This window comes from Sciurus carolinensis, unplaced genomic scaffold, assembly GCF_902686445.1.
Source record: "Sciurus carolinensis unplaced genomic scaffold, mSciCar1.2, whole genome shotgun sequence".
Classification (NCBI taxonomy): domain Eukaryota; kingdom Metazoa; phylum Chordata; class Mammalia; order Rodentia; family Sciuridae; genus Sciurus; species Sciurus carolinensis.
Window position 1 is genome coordinate 364,852 of NW_025920227.1, and position 15,398 is coordinate 380,249.

Sequence of the window (15,398 nt, forward strand, 5' to 3'; positions counted from 1 at the left end):
CTACAGAAAAGGGTGTAAACTTGATACTAAGGTAATCGAGTATAACTTAAAAATATGACCACACACATTTATTTTTTCTCTCACCTGAAACAGCTAAATGACAATAAATGGATTTCTAAAAAGCTATATGAGGCAATGGTTCATTAAAACATTCACAAACTCTTTGGAAAATGATAACAGATTAAGAAGAGTTGTGGAACCAAACACAGGTATCCAGCTGGAACTGATTACAGGAATAGAAACCCTCTTGATACTCCAAAAGCTTAGGACTCATAGTCCTAAGAGGGCAGCATGATGTGGGGGAACTGAAACGATCCACACACCAAAAAATGGGAGCACTATGAGCCCTTGGATCCCTGTCTCTTCAATTTAAACAGACAGTTTTGCTGTAATGGTGTATCTTCCAAGGATGATAAAAGAGGACTCGTCTAATGATAAAATGAGTTGTTCAGTGGTGTCTTCAAATCTGGGTGTCTGAAAAGACTCCCCTGGTTCAAAAGCTGGCTTGCCAACCAGTGCTGCTGGCATGAGGCCCAAAGGTCGTCCACCTGCTCACAATAGAACTGCCTGTCAGCTTTGGGGCATTTCACCAGCACCCTGATCAGACAGTCACAGTACACCAGATGTTCCAGGAAAACTGCTAATAAGAACAAGAGATTCTTTTTGAAAAAAGAAGAGGAAGAAGGAAAAACAAACAGAGGAAGAAGGAGAAGCAAATGGAGAAAAAGAGACAATACAGTGGGCAGGGCAACAATTTTGAAAAGATATAATATCCTCCCTGCGATATATTTTTAAAAGCTATAATAAATGTCCTCAGTGAGGATATTATATCCTTGAAATGAGAACAGAATACAAACAACAAGCACAGAACAAGAGAGTTCTTGAATATAAATGTGATACTATTGTAACAAATTTTAAAGATAAAACACAAGAAAGTCAAAAAACAGTGTTCTGTAGAATAATGCCAATCACCTGAATTTTGAATTCTTCATATACCCTATAAAAACTGCACCAATCAACAAGGATAATGAAACCACCCCTAATCTAAGCCTACTACAAAATTAGCAGTCAGAAACTACTCTAAACTTACATTTGCAGGTAAGTAGAGAAATGAACATTCCAAACCATCTGAGCCAGTTCTGAAGCGCTCACTAGTCTGGGTATGCAGACAGAGATTGCATAGGAGAAAGGACAGTGGGGTTCTAGCAGTGCCAGACAGAGGATATTTATTCTCCAAAATTAGAATCACACTCCAAATGGGAAAACACTGAGGATAGGTCTGAGACCTCACCGTAGATCACAGCAGTGGCTACTAAGGAATCAAAATGGAAGGGCCGGAAAGTAGATGCAGTCAAAAATTTGAGGAAGCACTGCTTTTAGGTGAGAAAGAATTAATTTAGAAAGGGAGGTATCCTTTGCAATTTTATGTCAAAGAGAAAGAAAGAAGCAAGTAGTAAAAATCGAGAATGAAAAAACCAAAAACCTTTCCCAGCCCACTTCCTACCAGTAAAGGAAGCACGGCCTACTGAAACCATGGTGCTTCTGTGTTTTGGTCAGAGAAGGAACTCTTTTTTGGGGGGCTGGGGATTCTGGGATTGAACTCAGGGGCACTAGGCCTCTGAGTCAGATCCCCAGTCTTATTTTGTATTTTACTTAGAGACAGGGTCTCACTGAGTTGCTTAGTGCCCCACTTTTGCTGATGCTGGCTTTGAACTCAGGATCCTCTTGCCTCTGTCTTCTGAGCCAGTGGGATTACAGACATACACCACTGAGCTGAGCTAGAAGGAACTCTTGAATTAAGAAGCTCAGTAAGAGCCCTCTCATTCCATCCCATACTGACCCCCTATTGCTGCTGATACAGGCAAATAGTCATTTTAAAAATTATCATGTGATATTAGGGAGCACGATACAAAGTCACTATGTGAAAAGAAAAGATAAAAACAAAACCACAAAATCCCTTCAAATCCAAAATTCAAAAATTTCAGAATAGAAAAGGATGAAAAGATAAATATTGGAGCTAGGGCTGTAGTTCAGTAGTAGCACAGCATTTGCCTAGCATGTGTGAGGCATTGTGTTTGATCCTTAGCACTGCATTAAAAAAGTAAATAAACAAAATAAGAGCATGCTATCTACAACTACAAAAAATACTTTTTTAAAAAAGATAAATATTTTAACCAAATTTGGAGAAAAAAGAGAAAGGAAGACAAAATGATCTCCTACACCTCATGGTCTTATGAAGGTTAAATGGAAAAAGATATAAAGCACATGACATAGTTGGCAGTGCTATTGATGAACCCACAATAAATGTCCACAAATATTAGCTACAATTTTTTAAAAATCTACTATCGAGAAGAGAAATCACTGTGCAGAGCATTATCATAAAGACAGCATGCTTCTCCAATAAACACCAGATAAGATGTCTGCATCAAGAGAGAGAAACTACAAACTTAACCCTTGATGACAAGACCATAACATTAATATCATGACTTGGATTCAAAGTTCAGCCATAAGGGAACAGCCAGATATATTTTCAATTTCTTGGATCAAGAAGCCTAAAGAGTGTGCTCAAGGGCTGGGTAGAAAAGAGAGGTCCCAGGGAATAGATACAGGGAATAGATATACATCCTATGGAGATGCATATTACTCATATCCTAGCTTGAGGTGACTGGTCCATTTGTTCACTTTAACCCCCAACTCACTTCCTTCCTCCTGCTCTATGCTTCCTCCTCCAGCTGCAGACAAGGCATCACAGACCCAGTGCCCATTTTTGTCTCTCCCACGATGGACTCCAGGTCTATCTCATCCATGGTGCTCCCATCAGAAGACAGCAGTTTATCCAAGCCAAATTTGACTATTTCACTCAACTTGAATGGAGAAAACAAAAAATCCAGTTAGTTATCATGAAAACAAAGATCAGGATGTGCTGATCTGCTGAGTGTCTCAGTGACACCAAGCACATTCCTTCCCTTGTGGACTTTCTTCTCTCCTGGGGCAGATGATTTCAACCAGACTATTGTGGGGTTAGATGAGGAATAAGCAGAAAGGTGATAAATGATGACCAGAGCTATTGATTTTAAAAATTATCTATAACAGCAACAACAACAAAAAATTATTAGCCTCCAATTTCTTTTTTTGTGGGCGTAGTAAGAATAAAATGATTTCCTGAATCTTCTATAGCACCTCTAACCAGCATTTTTTATAGGTACTTCCAGCAGTCCTGAGAGAAGTCAGAGACCCTGTTAGCTACCTTCCTACCTCTCTCACTGCCAAACTTCTTAGAAAGAGAAGGTGCCACTCAGTATCTCACCTCACAATAAGCTGACTCCTTTCCTTTGCGGAGTGGCTTTCCTACCACAGTACTTTATGGAACCCACGTTGGAAAAACCATAACAATCCTGATCACCAAGGCCCAAAGACCCTTTCTTAATTTCAATCTCCCTGGATAGTCCTGTGCACTGCCTATCCTGCTCTTTCCTCTCACTCCTCCCTAGGGGATACTCTGCCTACATCCTAAGGCTACGGGAACCACCCAGAAAGCTTAGATAGTATTACCTGACTTTCACTTGCTACTTCCAACTTTACACCTCCCTAAGCACTCTCTCTTAAGAATTCTGAAACAATTGGGATCCACACGATGGGCCCTCATTTGTATTTTGTTCTTTTAGTTTTGGTTAGTTATCTCTAGACTGTCTATTTTGTAACCTGGAAACTTAAAGGTATATATATATACACACACATACACAGACATATACATAAATATGTATATAGATTACTTACATTTATATATATATATACATATATATTTATATATATAAACATAAAATATATAAATACATACATATAAACCAAGGCAAATGGCTTAGGCATTTAGTAACCAAGACAGAAGAAATCCAAGTATTTATGATGAAGCTCAGTTCATACTAGGATCCTCCTTTCCACTCCCTTGGACTTAAGTCTCCTGGTTTCCCCTGCTATTAAGCACTCATAATGTGTTTTTAAGGAACTACCTTTTTTTCAAAAATGAAAAACAGTATATTATAGTAATTAAGAGCATGTAGTTGGAAGTTACAGAGTGCTTGGATTAGTGTCATGAATCTGATGTTTGGAAAATTTCTTAAAATGGGGATAAAAGACAGTGTCTACCTCTTTCTTGTGTTATTCTTCATGAAACAACTGGAAAAAGTACACCTCAGACAATGCTTAGCACACAGTAAGCATTCAATAAATGCTCCCTACATCTATATCTGTCCCTCTCTTTCTGTTGTTTCTCCTTGCAGGATAAGGAACCTGCTTTCCTTTTTCAGGACTTCACAACTCTATGCTGCTTAGATTTATCAAACCAGAACCACGTCTTTTACTATTAGATTCTTTTAATAATTTTAAAAATGCTCTGCTTTCTTTTGAGACAAGGCAATGAGTTATTATCCTTGTCCTTGGCAACCATAAATAACTCATAGTCTGGATGGAGAGGAAAGAAATCACACAGAATGAGAATGAGATTTTTTGCCCTTGGCCTGGAAAGGAAGTCCTACCAAGGTCCTCTCCAACAGCCTGTAGTCTATATTGGCCCACAGCAGGGAGTTGTGCCTGTGTGTTTCACAATGATGTGCTGGTAGACCACATCGCAGGGAAACCCCTAATTGAATGCCTGGAGCTCCCTCCACTGGGGAAGAGTTTGAGCATCTGAGACCTCATCTCCTCTAACTCCCAGTATGTACACCTTCACTACAGCCCACAATGAACTCATCTCTCAAGGTCCTATGAAGAAATGTATTTAGACATCTACAGTATATACCTACCTCTCTCTCAAGCTTTCACCTTACATTTGTAATTTCCTCTTCAATAGTGTGAAAACAAAATGCACAGCTGCCCTGCCACCATGACAGATGAGTATGCAGAAGACTAAAAGTATAGAAAAAGCCAGACTCCACAGTTACTCCCTAAGGTAAACAAAAGCCAAGCAAACAAACAAAACCTAAGGTTCTTCTTTCAGGTTCTAGTACCCAAAAAACTGTGAACCTTTCCTGCAAGTCAATTACTCCCTAGCAAAAGTAGAGTGGATCCCTGTGTGCAATGCTGATGTGCAAAGACACAGGTGTGTGTGAGAGAAAACTGCTGTTTTCTAACCCACGCTTGGACTAATTGTAAACTTGATAATTCTGTTTATAATACTGTGTAATTTTTCCCCTTTTGCATACCTCTTGAATTTTTTGTTTGATAGCTGGTCTTTTAAAGTCTGATTTTTTTCTTACAAATTTTTCTAAATGAAATCCCTTCCTTTTTTGAGTCTCCCTCTAACAATAATTCACATCGATTTTTACTACAAACCCTGTTGACTAAAGCCTAAATTATTTTAATCTTCCTAACACTTGACTGCCTATCTTCATAATTTTTATTCTCATCATTCAGGCTTAAAGTCTTAAAGTCATCTTTGAATTGCTATCTCTCTCACTCCTTGGCTCAAAACAATAGTCAACTCCTGTCATTTCTTCTCTGCAGTTTCCTACAGCAGACCTTCCCATAGCTACTGCCCTTGTCAGCTATTTATTACTCACTTCATGCCTGAATCATTCCAGAATCCTAGGGGTTGATCTCTCTGTATCTAATCCCTCAAAAGGACCTGGGGTATATTATAATATGGGTTCTAATTTTAACTCAAAACTGCTGCTATGGAATAACTCTAAGTCTTTTTCCAAAAAAGAGCTCTCTCCAGAATCTTCCAAGTCAGTATTTGACTCCTATCCAACTTTTTTTTCCTCAAGCAAATTAACTCTAGTTCTTTCACCATATATCCTATGGTATAATTTTTAATTCCCAGTCTTCTTCATCCTCCTCTGGGTATGGAATGAGTACTGTGTAAGTCATGGCATAAAGGGTCTGGGATTAAGGAGGAGGTATGGAATTAATCATTACTGATTAAGTCAAGTTCTTCTTTAAAAACCACCACCAACAACAACAAAACAAACAAAACCCAAACAAACAAACAAATTCTCTCTGAGATAACTAGTGGCATACTCATTTTTAGAAACCCCAAAGAGATTATATCCATGATGTTAAGTTACCTGCTCAAAGTCATACATCCAGAAAGTAATAAGGTATAAATCTGAATCCAAGTTTGATGGTTTAAAGCCCATTCTCTTTATCCTATTTTCTTTGCCTTTAAGTTCCACACTCATTTAGCTTCTATGGCACCTTGCATGTAGTAGGTACTGAGTGGATATGAATTAGGCTAACAAACTAATGTGTAACTGGAGACAAAGGGTGGTTAATGCTGGTACTTTTTATTTTCATTCACATCCACAAAGAGTACTGATTATAAATCATGGAACTTTAAAGAAAAGAACAACATATTTTACCTGGAGGTCAGCATCAGCCAAAGGTTTCTTGGCTCTAAGAACAAAAAGGCCTCCTTGTATGATCATGTTGGTGAGCTGTAGTTTGGAGGCTGCTTTCCTATAAACTATTTCTTCCACAATGTCTCAGCCAACCAGCCAAATAACCTTCACAATCCTGTACGTAAGTCAAGTGAGAACTGTGTGCTATGAGTCTGCAAAGCTGTGGGGAAAAGCATGCCAGAAAAATACACCAAAAAGGAAGCAGAACCGAAGACCATATTCAGGGAACAATTCAAAGAACATTGCTCATTTGGACCTGAGCATTTGTTAGAGAGATCTGGCATCAACTTCTCTCTGAACCTTTACCAAAAGAGTCAGGGAAAGGAAGATGAAATGACCACAATTGGGACTTCATCTATAGCCAAGGACAACCCCTGGCAGGCCTGAGGTTATCCTGAGGTCAAAGGGTAGTTCCACAACCTCTTAACCCCATTTTATTTTTCCTTTTCATGGTACTGAGAAACAAATCCAGGGGAGCTTTATCAATGAGTTATATCCCTAGCCTTTTATTTAAAAATGGGTTTTTTATTTATTTGTTTTTTTTTTCACAGATATTGATGGACCTTTACTTTATTCATTTATTTATATGCGGTGCTAAGAATTCAACCTAGTACCTCACACATGCTAGGTAAGTGCTCTACCACTGAGTCACAACCCCAGCTCCAAAATATTTTATTTTTGAGACAGGGTTTCGGTAAGTTGCCAAGGCTGGCCTTGAACATGTGATCCTCCTGCCTCAGCCTCCCAAGTTGCTATGATTACAGGTATGTGCCATCATACCAGCTTTAACTCCATTTTTAAACTGAGTTAGGTTCTAACTAAAGCCTAAAAGTTTCTTCTAATCATTTTGCAATTTAACTGATCTTTTTAACAAAGTGAGATTGAATTGATCATGTGACCCACTGAACAGGACTCTGCAAGTCAGTGCCAAAATGGGGTTAAAGCCCAGTGGTTCTCAACTCCCAGTATGACACTGTTGTCAGGACTATATTCTTTACCTTCCTCTCCAATCCAGAACTACAAGCCAACAGAGCAGGAAAATGAAGACGTCTAACTCACTCACTTGTTCTAGCCAATTCAGTGAGCTCTGGCAGCTGCTTGTAAGTCATTTTGAGGATTAAAATCACTGTCAACAAAAATAACAGTATCTGCTGCTGTTAAGTTCATTCCGAAACCATGAATAAAAGAAGCATGATCAGCAACACACAAATAAGGAACTGGAAAACAGACACAAAGCTAGACTGGGTCATACTGAACACCTGAAATCAGTCCAGCTGACTGGTTTCCTCCTTCAGGCTGACATCTCTGCCCCCAACTCCAGAGCCCTGAGGTGGTCAAAAGTGCCACCTCACCTTATGTTGTCTGACACAGAAAAAATTAATTATCAAATATAACAGAATGAGAGGTGAGGGGCAGAAAAGGATGCTTAATTTAATGCTGTGAAGCCATGTTTCAAAACCTTGATTGGATTTTGCTTAGAAAATTCTATGAATAAAGACACATGCTATTTCAGAAAACAGATCCAAAAATGAGAGGTTTGGGGTCTGCTGTTATGACTCAGTGACAGAGAGCTCACCTAGCATGTATCAGGCACTGGGATCAATCCTCAGAACCACATGAAAATAAACAAAATAAAGATATTATCTGTTCTGGCTTAGATGTGGTGTCCCCCAAAAGCTCACATGAGAGACAATGCACGAAGGTTTGGAGGAGAAATGATTGGATTATAGTTTTGGCCTTAAAAGTTAATAAATCCCTAATGGGATTAACTGAATGGTAATTAGAGGCAGGTGCAGTGTAGCTGAAGGAACTGGTTCACTGAGGGCATAGATATGGGGTATATAGTCTATATATGGAGAATGCAGTCTCTCTCTGCTTCCTGATCATGATTTGAGCTGCTTCCCTCTGTCACACTCTCTCATCATGATATCCAACCTCACCTTGAGCCCCAAGGAATGAAGTCAGAAAGAAGAATAAACTTTTCTCCTCTACAGTTGTTCAGGTCAGGTCTTTTAGTCACAGTGGTGAAAAAACTGAAAAAAACAGTGTTCATCTACAACTAAAATCTGTATTTAAAAAAAGGAAAACTACCCCATTCACAATAGCATCGAAAAAAATAAAATACTTGGGAATCAATCTCACAAAAGAGGTGAAAGACCTCTACAATGAGAACTACAGAACACTAAAGAAAGAAATTCAAGAAAACCTTAGAAGATGGAAAGTTCTCCCATGTTCCTGGATAGGCAGAATTAATATCGTCAAAATGGCTATACTACCTAAAGTGCTATACAGATTCAATGCAATTCCAATTAAAATCCCAATGTTGTACCTTGCAGAAATAGAGCAAGCAATTATGAAATTCATCTGGAAGAATAAAAATCCTAGAATAGCTAAAGCAATCCTCAGTAGCAAGAGCGAAGCAGGGGGTATTGCAATATCAGATCTTCAACTCTACTACAAAGCAATAGTAACAAAAACGGCATGGTATTGGTACCAAAATAGACAGGTAGATCAATGGTACAGAATAGAGGACATGGACACAAACCCAAATAAATACAATTTTCTCATACTAGACAAAGGTTCCAAAAATATGCAATGGAGAAAAGATAGCCTCTTCAACAAATGGTGCTGGGAAAACTGGAAAACCATATGCAATAGAATGAAATTAAACCCTATCTCTCACCCTACACAAAACTCAACTCAAAATGGATCAAGGACCTCGGAATCAGACCAGAGACCCTGCATCTTATAGAAGAAAAAGTAGGTCCAAATCTTCAACTTGTTGGCTTAGGATCAGACTTCCTTAACAGGACTCCCATAGCACAAGAAATAAAAGCAAGAATCAACAACTGGGATAGATTCAAACTAAAAAGCTTTCTCTCAGCAAAGGAAACTATCAGAAATGTGAAGAGAGAGCCTACAGAGTGGGAGAATATTTTTGCCAACCATACCTCAGATAGAGCGCTAATTTCCAGAATCTATAAAGAACTCAAAAAACTCTACACGAAGAATACAAATAATCCAATCAACAAATGGGCTAAGGAAATGAACAGACACTTCACAGAAGATGTACAAGTAATCACCAGATATATGAAAAAATGTTCAACATCCCTAGTAATAAGAGAAATGCAAATCAAAACTACCCTAAGATTTCATCTCATCAAGATTTCATCTTGATAATGGCGATTATCAAGAACACAAGCAACAATAGGTGTTGGCGAGGATGTGGTGAAAAAGGAACACTCATACATTGCTGGTGGGGTTGCAAATTAGTGCAGCCACTCTGGAAAGCAGTGTGGAGATTCCTCAGAAAGCTTGGAATGGAAACACCATTTGACCCAGCTATCCCACTCCTTGGTCTATACCCAAAGGACTTAAAATCAGCATACTACAGAGATACAGCCACATCAATGTTCATTGCTGCTCAATTCACCATAGCCAGATTGTGGAACCAACCTAGATGCCCTTCAGTTGATGAATGGATAAAGAAACTGTGGCATATATATACAATGGAATATTACTCCGCAATGAAGAATGATAAAATTATGGCATTTGTAGGCAAATGGTCAAAATTGGAGAATATCATGCTAAGTGAGATAAGCCAATCTCAAAAAACTAAAGGACGAATGATCTCGCTGATAAGCGGATGAGGACATATAATGGGGGTGGGAGGGGTTAGCATTAGGTTTAGGGTTAGGTTTAGAGTTAGGCTAAGGAGAGCGGTAAGAATGAAGGAAAGAAGGACTGTATAAAGGGAAAAGGGTGGGAGGGGTGGGGGGAAGGTAAAAAAAAGAAACATCATTACCCTATGTAAATGTAAAAAAATAAATAAAAAAAAATAAAAAAATAAAATAAAATAAAATAAAATAAAAAAAATAAAAAAATAAAACACAAAAAAAAAAAAAAAGGAAAGGTCTTCAATATGCATTAAGAAAAGCACTCAAACACACTTGCAAGCTACAAGATAGGAAGACCCGGCACTAGTTAATGAGAAGAGGGGATGATACATGCCTCTGAATAGAGAAAACTTGAAGATGTCTTCTTGAATTGGTTTCCACATTAATCAAAGACAATGTCATAAAATCAATTCAAGACAAGAATACTCAAAGCAACAACTTTTCAATCTTTATTCAGTGGTGCAGAAAAAGGGTCAAGGAAGTACCTGGGTTACAGGAATTTAGACTACTATGAAGGCAAGTTATAGCCTTCTCTTTGATTAATGTGAAAACTAGTACAGAACAGACTCATTCTTTCCAGGGTTGTTACAGCTCATTCCTGAAACAAACCTAAAAGGACTTGTTCCAAGAATTGAATGAAGGGTTCCTTTTCATAAGTACTACGGACTCCCAGCTGGATCTTAAGAAAAGTCAGGCAGGAACATTCTCATTAAAGCCTTCATATAATATTAAAGTTGGAATAAGGAAATAATAATGACTGATTACTGAGAGATGCTAAATTATATCCAATAATGACAGTTATACTTCTACTTTATTATTCACCAAGCATTGTTCAAAAAGGTTTATATAAATTAACCCTTTTAACCCTCACAACCCTGCATCCTTGCTGGTATAATTCTCATTCTGCAGATGCTGAAATGGAAACACAGCTAGATTAAGGGACTTATTTGAAGTTGCATCACTAGAAGATGAGAGTCAGGACTCCATCCCATATTCCAGAATATGTGGTTATTACTACTGGGTTTGAGACAGGGTCCTGCTCTGTTGCCCTTGCTGGACTTGAACTCCTGGGCTCACACCATCCTTCTGCCTCAGCCTCCTGTGTAACTGGGACTGTAGGCATGCACTACTACACCTGGCTCCAGAACCTTTTTATCCACTATATCCTACTACTATCTAGGCAATCATTTCATTTAAAAATGTGTTCCATAAAAATTATCTTCCTCTTGAGTTGAAGTTGGCTAATGCAGCCCTTCTTCACTAAGGGGAATATTTTAAGCTGTATTTAGTTGTTTGGGACATAGTCATAAGCTATCACTGCCACCTGCTGGCAATATGTGGTAATAACCTCACCTCTTGAAAGTTGGAAGGAAACCCATTAAATGAAAATGCTGCAGAACTATAGCAAAAACGTGATAGCAAATATGACAATCAGAGTTTGGAAAAGGTTAACATCCAGGACTGCTTCATATCCTAGATAATCTACTGAAGACTCCAGGGAGATTAACGGAAAGGCAGAGGTTTCTTTCTAATTTTAGATGATTCAAACATCTGCTCTCTAAATATGAATAATAAAATCTTTAAAACACAAATGGAATTCCTCTCCCAACCTGACGATGCATTTGACCAGATCCTTTAAGTTTCCCCTAAGACTAACCATGAGACAACCGAATGAATGGCTCTGATGCAGGGTGTGGCATGTGACCTTGGAAGAGACTGAGGCCAAAGGAGTCTGATTAGAACTTATTATTGAGTTTATTAGACAGATAAGACATATGCTGGAGAAATAATCTTATACTCAAGGATTATATCTAACACTTCTTTTATATACCCATATAGTACAAAGCACTTAATAAATGCTTTCTAAATAAGTCTGAACTTTCTTTTCATAAATATATTAATCTTTCTTTCATCAAGGACACACATCCTTTTTGTATTCCTATATCTATTTCATACGAATTAAGGTCTATAAAAAATAAGATAATGAGATTCAGATATGAATTCAAAATTAATTTAAGGTCTTTTTGATTCAGGATGTAAGGAAAATTCCATCTCCAAAAACTGATTTCAAATTATTTAATAGTATATGAGAGCACTCCATAACTGACAAAGCACCACAGATGTCATATGATATTTATGATTTCCGTCATACGGACAATGCCATAATAATTACAAAGAGTGGCAGTTTCACAATAATCACATTTTAAACAACAAAAAGTTTATTAAACTTTACAACACTGTTCCAGGGGTACTTATGGAGGAAGGGTAACTAGCAAAGAGATTATCTTATTTTCCAAATTCATGACTAGGAAGGAGAGCTGCCTCCACTGGACATAAATAAAACTTCCTCAAAATTACAAAAAAAAAAAAAAAAATCAGGGCATTCCCAGGTCAGAGGTCAAAGCAGATTAGAATTACTTTCCAATAACCTCAGGTTCCAGCCTCACTTCTTTGTGACATCACAGCTTAGATAGGTTGGACAGAAAAGAGCTCCAAAGTAGAAGGCCAGTACAATGCTATGTCAACTGCCTTGATTCTCTCCTTTTATTATACTCCTTGGTAATAAACTCACCTTTCAGAGAATTATGGAAAAATATCCCAATGGCTGGGATGTAAAAACACTACACCACTCCTTCTTTGTCTGCTTTCATCAATACCTATGTGGCTTACCTGCCCTGGTACTCAGGAGAAAAATTAAAATAGGCTGCTGTCCAAAGTTCTGTATATCCATGTGTCTCTCTTCTCCTCTCACAGAATCATCCACATGCCCATAGCTGTAGCCTTTACATAGAGAAGAACAACAACAAACAGATCTTAACCCTTTTCAAGGACTCTTGAGGAAATAAAAAAATCAAGTCATTCCTAAACGAAATGCCTATATTGTCCTTTCCATATCCAGGCATGCCCCTACTTTAAATAAATACCATGGGAAAGATCTAAATTTAGGGGGACAATACATCACATTACAAAAAAATTCACCATAACACTCTCGCCTGGGTTTATAAACACATGCAGTCAAAGTTTTGGCACTTAAAACAGAGTTAACATTCAGTTTGACTATTCCTAGGCAACCCTAAATATCCACCCTCTATGGCAGTTTGTATTTGCTGAGACACAATCCTTACTGAGGCAAGCAGTAAGACAAGCACTTAGGAGCCTGCCTGATGACCCAGCATCTGCTTTTCAATGAAGCTTTAGGGCTCTCCACTTACCACCATGCATCAGGTCAGGAAGGGGAATTATAAACTCGTCATGTTTTGACAGTGGGGATTCCTCAATGTGCCAATGGCATTTCTGCAAGTATCCGGGTTACTGCAGTACTTGGAGGGATCAAGTGGATCTGAGAGACCACTCTGAACTAAATTTTAAAACTCTTAGTTCTGCAGCTGATAATCTATGAAAGGCTCAAAAATCATCCACTGTTTAAACTTTTTCCCATTATCCCACATCAATTTTATTATATATAAAATTGAGTTCTCAGGTAATTGCCTACATTCCCTATTGTCCATAGAAATAATTGGTCTTACCTTCCCCTGCTTGATTTGTGGGATCTCCATACTATCAATATTCATTTTCTTACTAATCCTGAATAAGTACACAACTGTTGAGCTAAATGTTTCAAGACACTGCAAGTTTCTGTCACTGAAACTCGACTTATACATTTTTGAAGACACTCAAAATTTTCACTTCTACTTCACATAGTACTGTCCCCTCTCCTAATCTTCTTTTGGTTCTGAATAATGTTTTTGCACCTTTTTCCTCTGTAACTTTCCCACACCCCTTATTATTCTTCATGGACCTATTTGATCATTAAATCTACAAAAGACTTCAGTAATGTAGTGGCCCAGGGGAGTCACCTCTATAATCCATATATTCTTGGAGAATATCCAACATCTGGGTCATTTGGGAGAAAAGTAAAACCCAATGGCCCCTGGAAAGGAAAAGAAAAGAAGAAACTCTAGTAGTATTTAGGGTGAGTTACCCTCACACAAAATTTATCAAAGAATACAATTTTATAAGTAAGTGGAATGCTAAAGTAGAAATATAAATATATAACTTTCTCAGAAACTCTACATACTTTACATAAGAACACAAAGTGCCTCCACATGTAGCTGTATCCTTCAGAGCAGTTTTAAAGTTACAGCAGAGATATTCTCAGGGCACATGTCAATTCACCAGGAACTATGAAAGCCCTAGAGCAACCAAGGAGCCTCTCTCTGGAATGTCACTTCACTCAATGAAAATAAATATAAGCTTTCATTTTAATAGTGAAATGAATAAACACATGAAGAGCAAAGGGCAAGATTCACGTATGTGTGTACCCCTTCCCCAAGATGCTAAAGAACTGTGGTCAGTTATCTACTGCTATTCCCCACTTGGCGGTGTAAGTCATTATCATCTAGGAAAGTCTGAGAAGCATCACTTTAGAGAAGCAATCCCCCATGATACATGAGGAAAATTACATATAGAGAGTGAAGAGAGGAAATAATTCAAAATAATGCATTAAGAACAAAGTCGAGCTGAGAGCTCCTTGTTATCAGACACTGTTTTAAAATTTACCTGAACAAAGAAGTACAGGGCTGACAAAACAATATTCTTTTTAAGAAAATGAACTTAATTTAAGCTTACCACAAAGGTAAGATCAAGAGTTAGGGAGAACTCCTGCCAGATTCTAGCCCAAATTGTTGGGAAAGCATTGAGCTTGAAGGTGAGTACCTCAATTCTTATCTCACCTCTGACATTTGCTAGCTATATGACTTTGGATAAGACCTTTCTGGGTCTGTGACATAAAAAACTTGGATGGAAGGTTTTTATGGGCTCTTCTCCATCTCTAACACACCTATAGTAGATATGTCAAAGAACATAAGACACAGTGATACATGCAATTATTTAACTTGGAAAAGATTGGGAAATTTTTGCCAAATCTCAAGTTTTAGGATATGTCATGTCACACCTGGGATAGTCATCCTAACCAGTCCATTTTAAAATTCTGTTCTTCTGATACCCAGCTCGCATTTCTGGGAAAGACTATTCCAAGTACCCCTTGAATTTAAATCAAACCCCACAAATTAACAAGAATGAATGCTTACTGAGCCTTTATTATGTGTCAATTCAACACAAGGTACCAGCAGGCAATTATAAAAGAAATGCTCAATGCTGGCTCTGTCCTTGGGGCTCTAAACAATATAGCTGGACTGATGAGTTGAACATAAGCTGATCAGCCAGGTAGTAGATTAAGGTAGGGCTTGCCAAGTGCTGGAGTGGGATCCTAAATGCTATAGGAATTCAGGAAAGAAAGGATAATGGTAGGGAAGAGTTGGATGAG

General features: G+C 38.0%; 1 pseudogene; it reads right to left on the minus strand.

The window, feature by feature from the left end:
- Positions 1–15,398, minus strand: part of LOC124975225 (chromodomain-helicase-DNA-binding protein 1-like) — a 105,980-nt pseudogene that overhangs the window by 57,462 nt on the left and 33,120 nt on the right.